The 10,312-nt window shown below is 42.0% G+C and overlaps 1 long non-coding RNA gene across 1 annotated transcript in view; it reads left to right on the top strand.

Annotated features, from left to right (window-relative positions):
• Positions 1-2,608: 2,608 nt before the first annotated feature.
• LOC135100361 (uncharacterized) overlaps positions 2,609-10,312 on the top strand; it is a 52,949-nt gene continuing 45,245 nt past the window's right edge. Inside the window, exons 1-2 of the long non-coding RNA XR_010268640.1 lie at positions 2,609-2,770; positions 8,367-8,555. This is a non-coding gene — a long non-coding RNA (uncharacterized LOC135100361). The remainder of the gene's footprint in view (positions 2,771-8,366; positions 8,556-10,312) is intronic.

The following is a 10,312-nucleotide window of genomic DNA, read 5'->3' as shown; positions in this document are numbered from 1 at the left end:
TGTACATCATATGAGGCAACACAGCTATGTATTATCATGCTTCAATGTATAAGGCCAATGGGAGAGGGAGGACTACTTCTACTACTATTACTATAACCAGCAAGAGAGAGAGAGAGAGGTGGTGGACAGACTAAATATAACAGGCCAATGGGAGAGGGAGGACTACTACTACTACTACTACTACTACTACTACTACTACTACTACTACTACTACTACTACTACTACTACTACTACTACTACTACTACTACTACTACTACTACTACTACTACTTCTTCCTCTTCTTCTAATACTGTTGCTACTATTACTAGTACTGCTGCTGCTGTTACCGGAAGTGATGAAAAGGGTCCTGGGGGTCTGGAGAGTGGCAGACTGCCCTCCACACCTACATTAATAATAACAACAACAACAACAACAATAATAATAACGAAAGCCTGAAATTTGGATGCATTTTTGTTTGTTTATTTATTTATTTATCTTTTTCGGTCAACAACAAAAGCTACCTTTGATTTTTAAGCTCTTCTTTTTAATTTTGTTCATTTTTTTTTCTTTCTTTCTTTCTTCAACTTCTTTTTTCTTTTGTGTTTTTTAGCATGATTTTATTTTTTGCTTCTTTTTACCTTCTGTGTGCAAACCCAAGTAAACAAATTGAATAAATATCATGGCTTCTGACTGCAGCAACAACAACAATAACCACCACCACCATCACCACCACCCACCTAATACAAGAGTTATCCAGTATTCTCAATATTTCACCACTAGTCTATCCACCTCATTAATACAACATTTAACCAGTATTCTCAATCTTTCACCACTATTTTGTCCACCTCACTAATACAAGAGTTCACCAGTATTCTCAATATTTCACCACTATTCTGTCCACCACCCTAATACAAGAGTTAATCAGTATTTGAAGGATGACCTTTGACCTACAGGGACCTTAGTAGGCCTTTTTATACATATATATTACTCTAGCACTGGCTTGTATAAATGAATAAATAAATAAATAAATCTGTCTCTCTCACTTGATGGTTGAAAAGAATGGATTACTATTGCCTGGATAGTAGTAAAGAATAGTACTGATAGTTAGAGGTGATATAATAGCCCACAATAATATTAAGAGTTAGTACAAGCCTTTAATAGTACCCAATAGTACAAAAAATAATACAAAATTATTATGAGTTAGGACACACATTAGGACAGTAATCAGTGTGTCATTTTACCTGATACTATATTATGTTAATAGATTCTGTTTCACACAATCTCTGTTAAATCAATACCTGGAAGTCCTGTACACACACACACACACACACACACACACACACACACACACACACACACACACACACACACACACACACACACACACACACACACACACACACACACACACACACACACATACCAGGGGAGGAACAGTGCAAGTGTGAGGCCAACGCGCTGGGCCGCCAACCTGTCGGCCTGGGTGACGCGTGAAGGGCGGCGTGGTGTTGGTGGTGGTGTCTTGGCCCTGTGGTGTCCCTAGCCTTCATGTCATTGTGATTGGTGAAATAGATGACCTCCATTACTTTTTCATCTTCCTGAGGTCACTTGCTGGTACCTCTGTGTCACCACGCTTAGGTCAGCTTTTTTTTTTTTTTTTTTTCAATTTTATGTAGGAGTGACACTGGCCAAGGGCAACAAAAATCCAATAAGAAAATATGCCCACTGAAATGCCAGTGCCATAAAAGTGTCAAAGCAGTGGTCAAAAATTGATGAATAAGTGTCTTGAAACCTCCCTCTTGAAGGAATTCAAGTCATAGGAAGGTGGAAATACAGAAGCAGGCAGGGAGTTCCAGAGTTTACCCTGCCTCCCCTGTTCTTGCATTACTGGGCTGCTGGACAGGTGGCACAGCCTCATGTGTGCCCTGTCTGTCCAGCACCCTGGCTATCCTTGTGGATGGGCTGGGCACACACTGAGACACAGCACACAGCAAGGGTGTAAACTGCACCTCACTGCTTTAAATATGAGTGTACAGGTTGAGAGGCAAGGCAGCACAGCACAGCACAGCACAGCACAGCATGGCAGCTCCTTAACAACACAGCCAGTCTCTGTGTGATGTTCATTGTGTCTTGAGCATTGTATCCTTGACAAACGTGGCGTACTGAGCACATCTTCACATTGTTCTTGCCTTAATGTGAAGTATTAATGTATTACACCTCACAAGTGTAGCCACGTGGCCCCTGTGTGTTCCCGTACCTGGTGATCTCAGGAACAGTTTCAGATTTCATCACAAATATTAATAACTGCAGCAATACTTGGTGCACCCTTCACACATGACCGGGGCTGATTAGTGGGTGAGTCTGCGCCTGAACCAGCCCATCACCCAGCAGGTTGAGGCCACAAGCAGCCCAGCCCAGCATCAATAAGACCAACACCAGGGCTTACTCACCCCTAGACACAACAGCAAGACTAGTCAGAACTGAGCCGTAACACCTGTGTCTCTCTTCACCTCCACAATTATTAACATTCTTTCATTTATTGATATATTTACTGGTACATTACTTACATTACTGGTACATGAAAATTACTAATGTTGCTTTTATTCCGACAGGCTACCACCACCATGACCACCATGACCACCACCACCACCATGACCACCGCCACCACCACCACCACCACCACCACCACCACCACCACCACCACCACCACCACAGCACTCAGCGTGGCACAGAAGGAACAGAGCCAGGCGGAAAACAAGGACTAAGATCCACTGCCACTTCCAAATAAGGTAATACATGAATTTTCTCTCCTCCTCCTCCTTCTCCTCCTCCTCCTCCTCCTCCTCCTCCTCCTCCTCCTCCTCCTCCTCCTCCTCCTCCTCCTCCTCCTCCTCCTCCTCCTCCTCCTCCTCCTCCTCCTCCTCCTCCTCCTCCTCCTCCTCCTCCTCCTCCTCCTCCTCCTCCTCTTCCAGCTGGGTTTTTTTTATTGTTTTACTGCTTCAATCTGTGGTTTCCTGCTTCAAAAATACAAAATATACTGTTGAAATTTTCTTATCAGTTCATGTCCTCCTCCTCCTCCTCCTCCTCCTCCTCCTCCTCCTCCTCCTCCTCCTCCTCCTCCTCCTCCTCCTCCTCCTCCTCCTCCTCCTCCTCCTCCTCCTCCTCCCCCAATTTAAGAGGGTTAGCAGGAAATTGCCCCCTGATAATTGAATATTCAACTGAATCTCACTTCCTGTCTCAGAAATGATGTGAAAAATGGTTTTGGAAAATGTTTTGGAAGAAAATGTGTCTTGTCTTTGTTTTATGGAAAGACTGAGTTGTTGTTGTTGTTGTTGTTGTTGTTGTTGTTGTTGTTGTTGTTGCTGCTGCTGCTGCTGTTGCTGTTGTTGTTGTTTATCTTGCTTATTCCTCTTCCTCCTCCTCCTCCTCCTCTTCCTCCTCCTCCTCCTCCTCCTTTTCTTACAAGTTTATTATCATCGTTTATATTTCTCTCTCTCTCTCTCTCTCTCTCTCTCTCTCTCTCTCTCTCTCTCTCTCTCTCTCTCTCTCTCTCTCTCTCTCTCTCTCTCTCTCTCTCTCTCTCTCTCTCTCTCTCTCTCTCCCTTGTTCCCTTTTCTAACAAAATAAACTGATGGATAGATAAACTGATAGATATTTGGTACCATATTTTGAAACACTTCTGTGCTGTACTTCCTCTGTTTTCAAAAAGGCTCTAGATGAAGCTGTACATGTTTTTAAGTGTGTTTTTCATGATTCTAGTGACAGATTAACAAGACTTGTACATTATTAACAGGAGAAGCACTCTTGAAAACTGGCTAATCATCTCCTTGACCTTGAAAAACAGTCTTGATAAATGAGCAAAGCATTTTTAAGTGTTTTTAAAATTGTGGTAACAGATTAACAAGACTTCTACATTATCAACAGGAGAAACACTCTTGAGAACACAGCTAATTATCCCTCTGTGACTCTGGAAAAGTCTAGATGGCAGAGAAGGAACAAGAAAGCAGAGCATTACAGAATAGGCCCTTACAAGACAAGAACTTAATCTAAATCACAAAGTAGGAAAAGACATTGAAAACCTCACCTTTAGGAACCACCTCATGAAGGAATACGATGAAGAAGGGTGTGACAAGGTCGTTGATCCCCTGCACGTAACCTGAGGCAGGGTGACGGATGGCCCAGATGTACAGAATGTGCTCAAACATTTCTTGTACGATTGTTTGTTGGAACAACGGAATCAGGGGAGACATGCGTGGGATGTCAATGTGAATCTGTGGAGAGACGTGGGTTTGGTGAGACTAGGTTAAGTTTGGTTAGGTTAAGTTAAGTTTGGTTAGGTTAGGTTAGGTTAAGTTTGGTTAGGTTAGGTTAAGTTAGGTTTGGTTAGGTTAGGTTAGGTTAAGTTAAGTTTGGTTAGGTTAGGTTAAGTTAGGTTAAATTCGATTAGGTTAGGTTAAGTTAAGTTCGGTTAAGTTAAGTTTGGTTTGGTTAGGTTGGGTTAGGTTAAGTTTGGTTTGGTTAGGTTGGGTTAGGTTAAGTTTGGTTAGGTTAAGTTAGGTTTGGTTAGGTTAAGTTTGGTTTGGTTTGGTTAGGTTTGGTTTGCTAAGGTTATGTTAGGTTAGGTTAGATGAGAGCAGTAGAGAGGAGAATACTTGCTTTTGTGGTCTCTATATTACAAGGATAGAGATCTTAGTCAGTATATAAAAGAATGACTGAAAAGATACACCAGGTGACAAATATTCCTATGACAGGAGAATGAAGCTTTTAAACTGATATACACACACATAGAAAATAAAGAAAAAGAGAGAGAAAAAAATATTGAAAGAAAAAAACAGGAAAGGAAGATTATCAACACACACACACACACACACACACACACACACACACACACACACACACACACACACACACACACCTGTCTAAAGGTATCTTGGTGGATATCCTCGTGCCTCGTGCCATAGTACTGGTCCACAAAACTCCATTATTCCTCTCGTTTCCTTCGCAGCGTGTCCTCTCGTCTCTCTGAGTTTGCTGGGAGGTAGCCCTGAGAGAGAGAGAGAGAGAAATTAATGTGTTTTTTTTTTTTTTTATATTACTAAAAATTAACAGACAAACAAAAACATTCATAACTTCACTAGTACTACCTAACACACACACATACATACACACATACATACATACATTTAATTACTCTCCAAGCCACAGCACGGACTTGTGAGGGAATGCCAGACCAAGACAGTTTCCGCAGCTCCGGCAGGGAAGTGTTGGCTGCGTTGATCACCTCCAGGAACTTCTCTGTCCTTACCATGTCGCGCTCACTGTCTGCGGGGAGAGAGAGAATGTGAGAGAGAGAGAGAGAGAGAGAGAGAGAGAGAGAGAGAGAGAGAGAGAGAGAGAGAGGGTTAGATAGAGAAGGAGAGAAAGCATTATGACATCACAATAATTAAAAAAAACATTTAAAACATAGATGGATAAATCATTACTACTACTACTACTTCTACTACTACTACTACTACTACTACTACTACTACTACTACTACTACTACTACTACTACTACTACTACTACTACTATTATTTCTACTACTACTAGCATCAGTAATACTAATAATAATTTCTTTTGTATTGCAGAGGTGAACCAGGCCAACACAAGACAGATGGGATGCAAGAACACTGTTGACACATCAATACTTCATACAAGGCAATAAAGCGGTATGTATCATCATGCTTTAGTGTATGAGAGCATTGTATAAGCCACAACACATACATACACTGCCATGTACACCCTCTGTACATCATATGAGGCAACACAGCTATGTATTATCATGCTTCAATGTATAAGGCCAATGGGAGAGGGAGGACTACTACTACTACTATTACTATAACCAGCAAGAGAGAGAGAGAGAGAGGTGGTGGACAGACTAAATATAACAGGCCAATGGGAGAGGGAGGACTACTACTACTACTACTACTACTACTACTACTACTACTACTACTACTACTACTACTACTACTACTACTACTACTACTACTACTACTACTACTACTACTACTACTTCTTCCTCTTCTTCTAATACTGTTGCTACTATTACTAGTACTGCTGCTGCTGTTACCGGAAGTGATGAAAAGGGTCCTGGGGGTCTGGAGAGTGGCAGACTGCCCTCCACACCTACATTAATAATAACAACAACAACAACAACAATAATAATAACGAAAGCCTGAAATTTGGATGCATTTTTGTTTGTTTATTTATTTATTTATCTTTTTCGGTCAACAACAAAAGCTACCTTTGATTTTTAAGCTCTTCTTTTTAATTTTGTTCATTTTTTTTTCTTTCTTTCTTCAACTTCTTTTTTTCTTTTGTGTTTTTTAGCATGATTTTATTTTTTGCTTCTTTTTACCTTCTGTGTGCAAACCCAAGTAAACAAATTGAATAAATATCATGGCTTCTGACTGCAGCAACAACAACAATAACCACCACCACCATCACCACCACCCACCTAATACAAGAGTTATCCAGTATTCTCAATATTTCACCACTAGTCTATCCACCTCATTAATACAACATTTAACCAGTATTCTCAATCTTCTCACCACTATTTTGTCCACCTCACTAATACAAGAGTTCACCAGTATTCTCAATATTTCACCACTATTCTGTCCACCACCCTAATACAAGAGTTAATCAGTATTTGAAGGATGACCTTTGACCTACAGGGACCTTAGTAGGCCTTTTTATACATATATATTACTCTAGCACTGGCTTGTATAAATGAATAAATAAATAAATAAATCTGTCTCTCTCACTTGATGGTTGAAAAGAATGGATTACTATTGCCTGGATAGTAGTAAAGAATAGTACTGATAGTTAGAGGTGATATAATAGCCCACAATAATATTAAGAGTTAGTACAAGCCTTTAATAGTACCCAATAGTACAAAAAATAATACAAAATTATTATGAGTTAGGACACACATTAGGACAGTAATCAGTGTGTCATTTTACCTGATACTATATTATGTTAATAGATTCTGTTTCACACAATCTCTGTTAAATCAATACCTGGAAGTCCTGTACACACACACACACACACACACACACACACACACACACACACACACACACACACACACACACACACACACACACACACACACACACACACACACACACACACACACACACACACACACACATACCAGGGGAGGAACAGTGCAAGTGTGAGGCCAACGCGCTGGGCCGCCAACCTGTCGGCCTGGGTGACGCGTGAAGGGCGGCGTGGTGTTGGTGGTGGTGTCTTGGCCCTGTGGTGTCCCTAGCCTTCATGTCATTGTGATTGGTGAAATAGATGACCTCCATTACTTTTTCATCTTCCTGAGGTCACTTGCTGGTACCTCTGTGTCACCACGCTTAGGTCAGCTTTTTTTTTTTTTTTTTTCAATTTTATGTAGGAGTGACACTGGCCAAGGGCAACAAAAATCCAATAAGAAAATATGCCCACTGAAATGCCAGTGCCATAAAAGTGTCAAAGCAGTGGTCAAAAATTGATGAATAAGTGTCTTGAAACCTCCCTCTTGAAGGAATTCAAGTCATAGGAAGGTGGAAATACAGAAGCAGGCAGGGAGTTCCAGAGTTTACCCTGCCTCCCCTGTTCTTGCATTACTGGGCTGCTGGACAGGTGGCACAGCCTCATGTGTGCCCTGTCTGTCCAGCACCCTGGCTATCCTTGTGGATGGGCTGGGCACACACTGAGACACAGCACACAGCAAGGGTGTAAACTGCACCTCACTGCTTTAAATATGAGTGTACAGGTTGAGAGGCAAGGCAGCACAGCACAGCACAGCACAGCACAGCATGGCAGCTCCTTAACAACACAGCCAGTCTCTGTGTGATGTTCATTGTGTCTTGAGCATTGTATCCTTGACAAACGTGGCGTACTGAGCACATCTTCACATTGTTCTTGCCTTAATGTGAAGTATTAATGTATTACACCTCACAAGTGTAGCCACGTGGCCCCTGTGTGTTCCCGTACCTGGTGATCTCAGGAACAGTTTCAGATTTCATCACAAATATTAATAACTGCAGCAATACTTGGTGCACCCTTCACACATGACCGGGGCTGATTAGTGGGTGAGTCTGCGCCTGAACCAGCCCATCACCCAGCAGGTTGAGGCCACAAGCAGCCCAGCCCAGCATCAATAAGACCAACACCAGGGCTTACTCACCCCTAGACACAACAGCAAGACTAGTCAGAACTGAGCCGTAACACCTGTGTCTCTCTTCACCTCCACAATTATTAACATTCTTTCATTTATTGATATATTTACTGGTACATTACTTACATTACTGGTACATGAAAATTACTAATGTTGCTTTTATTCCGACAGGCTACCACCACCATGACCACCATGACCACCACCACCACCATGACCACCGCCACCACCACCACCACCACCACCACCACCACCACCACCACCACCACCACCACCACCACCACCACAGCACTCAGCGTGGCACAGAAGGAACAGAGCCAGGCGGAAAACAAGGACTAAGATCCACTGCCACTTCCAAATAAGGTAATACATGAATTTTCTCTCCTCCTCCTCCTTCTCCTCCTCCTCCTCCTCCTCCTCCTCCTCCTCCTCCTCCTCCTCCTCCTCCTCCTCCTCCTCCTCCTCCTCCTCCTTCTCCTCCTTCTCCTCCTCCTCCTCCTCCTCCTCCTCCTCCTCCTCCTCCTCCTCCTCCTCCTCCTCCTCTTCCAGCTGGGTTTTTTTTATTGTTTTACTGCTTCAATCTGTGGTTTCCTGCTTCAAAAATACAAAATATACTGTTGAAATTTTCTTATCAGTTCATGTCCTCCTCCTCCTCCTCCTCCTCCTCCTCCTCCTCCTCCTCCTCCTCCTCCTCCTCCTCCTCCTCCTCCTCCTCCTCCTCCTCCCCCAATTTAAGAGGGTTAGCAGGAAATTGCCCCCTGATAATTGAATATTCAACTGAATCTCACTTCCTGTCTCAGAAATGATGTGAAAAATGGTTTTGGAAAATGTTTTGGAAGAAAATGTGTCTTGTCTTTGTTTTATGGAAAGACTGATTGTTGTTGTTGTTGTTGTTGTTGTTGTTGTTGTTGTTGTTGTTGTTGTTGCTGCTGCTGCTGCTGTTGCTGTTGTTGTTGTTTATCTTGCTTATTCCTCTTCCTCCTCCTCCTCCTCCTCTTCCTCCTCCTCCTCCTCCTCCTTTTCTTACAAGTTTATTATCATCGTTTATATCTCTCTCTCTCTCTCTCTCTCTCTCTCTCTCTCTCTCTCTCTCTCTCTCTCTCTCTCTCTCTCTCTCTCTCTCTCTCTCTCTCTCTCTCTCTCTCTCTCTCTCTCTCTCTCTCCCTTGTTCCCTTTTCTAACAAAATAAACTGATGGATAGATAAACTGATAGATATTTGGTACCATATTTTGAAACACTTCTGTGCTGTACTTCCTCTGTTTTCAAAAAGGCTCTAGATGAAGCTGTACATGTTTTTAAGTGTGTTTTTCATGATTCTAGTGACAGATTAACAAGACTTGTACATTATTAACAGGAGAAGCACTCTTGAAAACTGGCTAATCATCTCCTTGACCTTGAAAAACAGTCTTGATAAATGAGCAAAGCATTTTTAAGTGTTTTTAAAATTGTGGTAACAGATTAACAAGACTTCTACATTATGAACAGGAGAAACACTCTTGAGAACACAGCTAATTATCCCTCTGTGACTCTGGAAAAGTCTAGATGGCAGAGAAGGAACAAGAAAGCAGAGCATTACAGAATAGGCCCTTACAAGACAAGAACTTAATCTAAATCACAAAGTAGGAAAAGACATTGAAAACCTCACCTTTAGGAACCACCTCATGAAGGAATACGATGAAGAAGGGTGTGACAAGGTCGTTGATCCCCTGCACGTAACCTGAGGCAGGGTGACGGATGGCCCAGATGTACAGAATGTGCTCAAACATTTCTTGTACGATTGTTTGTTGGAACAACGGAATCAGGGGAGACATGCGTGGGATGTCAATGTGAATCTGTGGAGAGACGTGGGTTTGGTGAGACTAGGTTAAGTTTGGTTAGGTTAAGTTTAAGTTTGGTTAGGTTAGGTTAGGTTAAGTTTGGTTAGGTTAGGTTAAGTTAGGTTTGGTTAGGTTAGGTTAGGTTAAGTTAAGTTTGGTTAGGTTAGGTTAAGTTAGGTTAAATTCGATTAGGTTAGGTTAAGTTAAGTTCGGTTAAGTTAAGTTTGGTTTGGTTAGGTTGGGTTAGGTTAAGTTTGGTTTGGTTAGGTTGGGTTAGGTTAAGTTTGGTTAGGTTAAGTTAG

Source organism: Scylla paramamosain, chromosome 5 (genome assembly GCF_035594125.1).
Source record: "Scylla paramamosain isolate STU-SP2022 chromosome 5, ASM3559412v1, whole genome shotgun sequence".
NCBI lineage: Eukaryota > Metazoa > Arthropoda > Malacostraca > Decapoda > Portunidae > Scylla > Scylla paramamosain.
The sequence above is the reverse complement of the archived record's forward strand: the minus strand, read 5'-3'. Positions and strand labels throughout refer to the sequence as shown.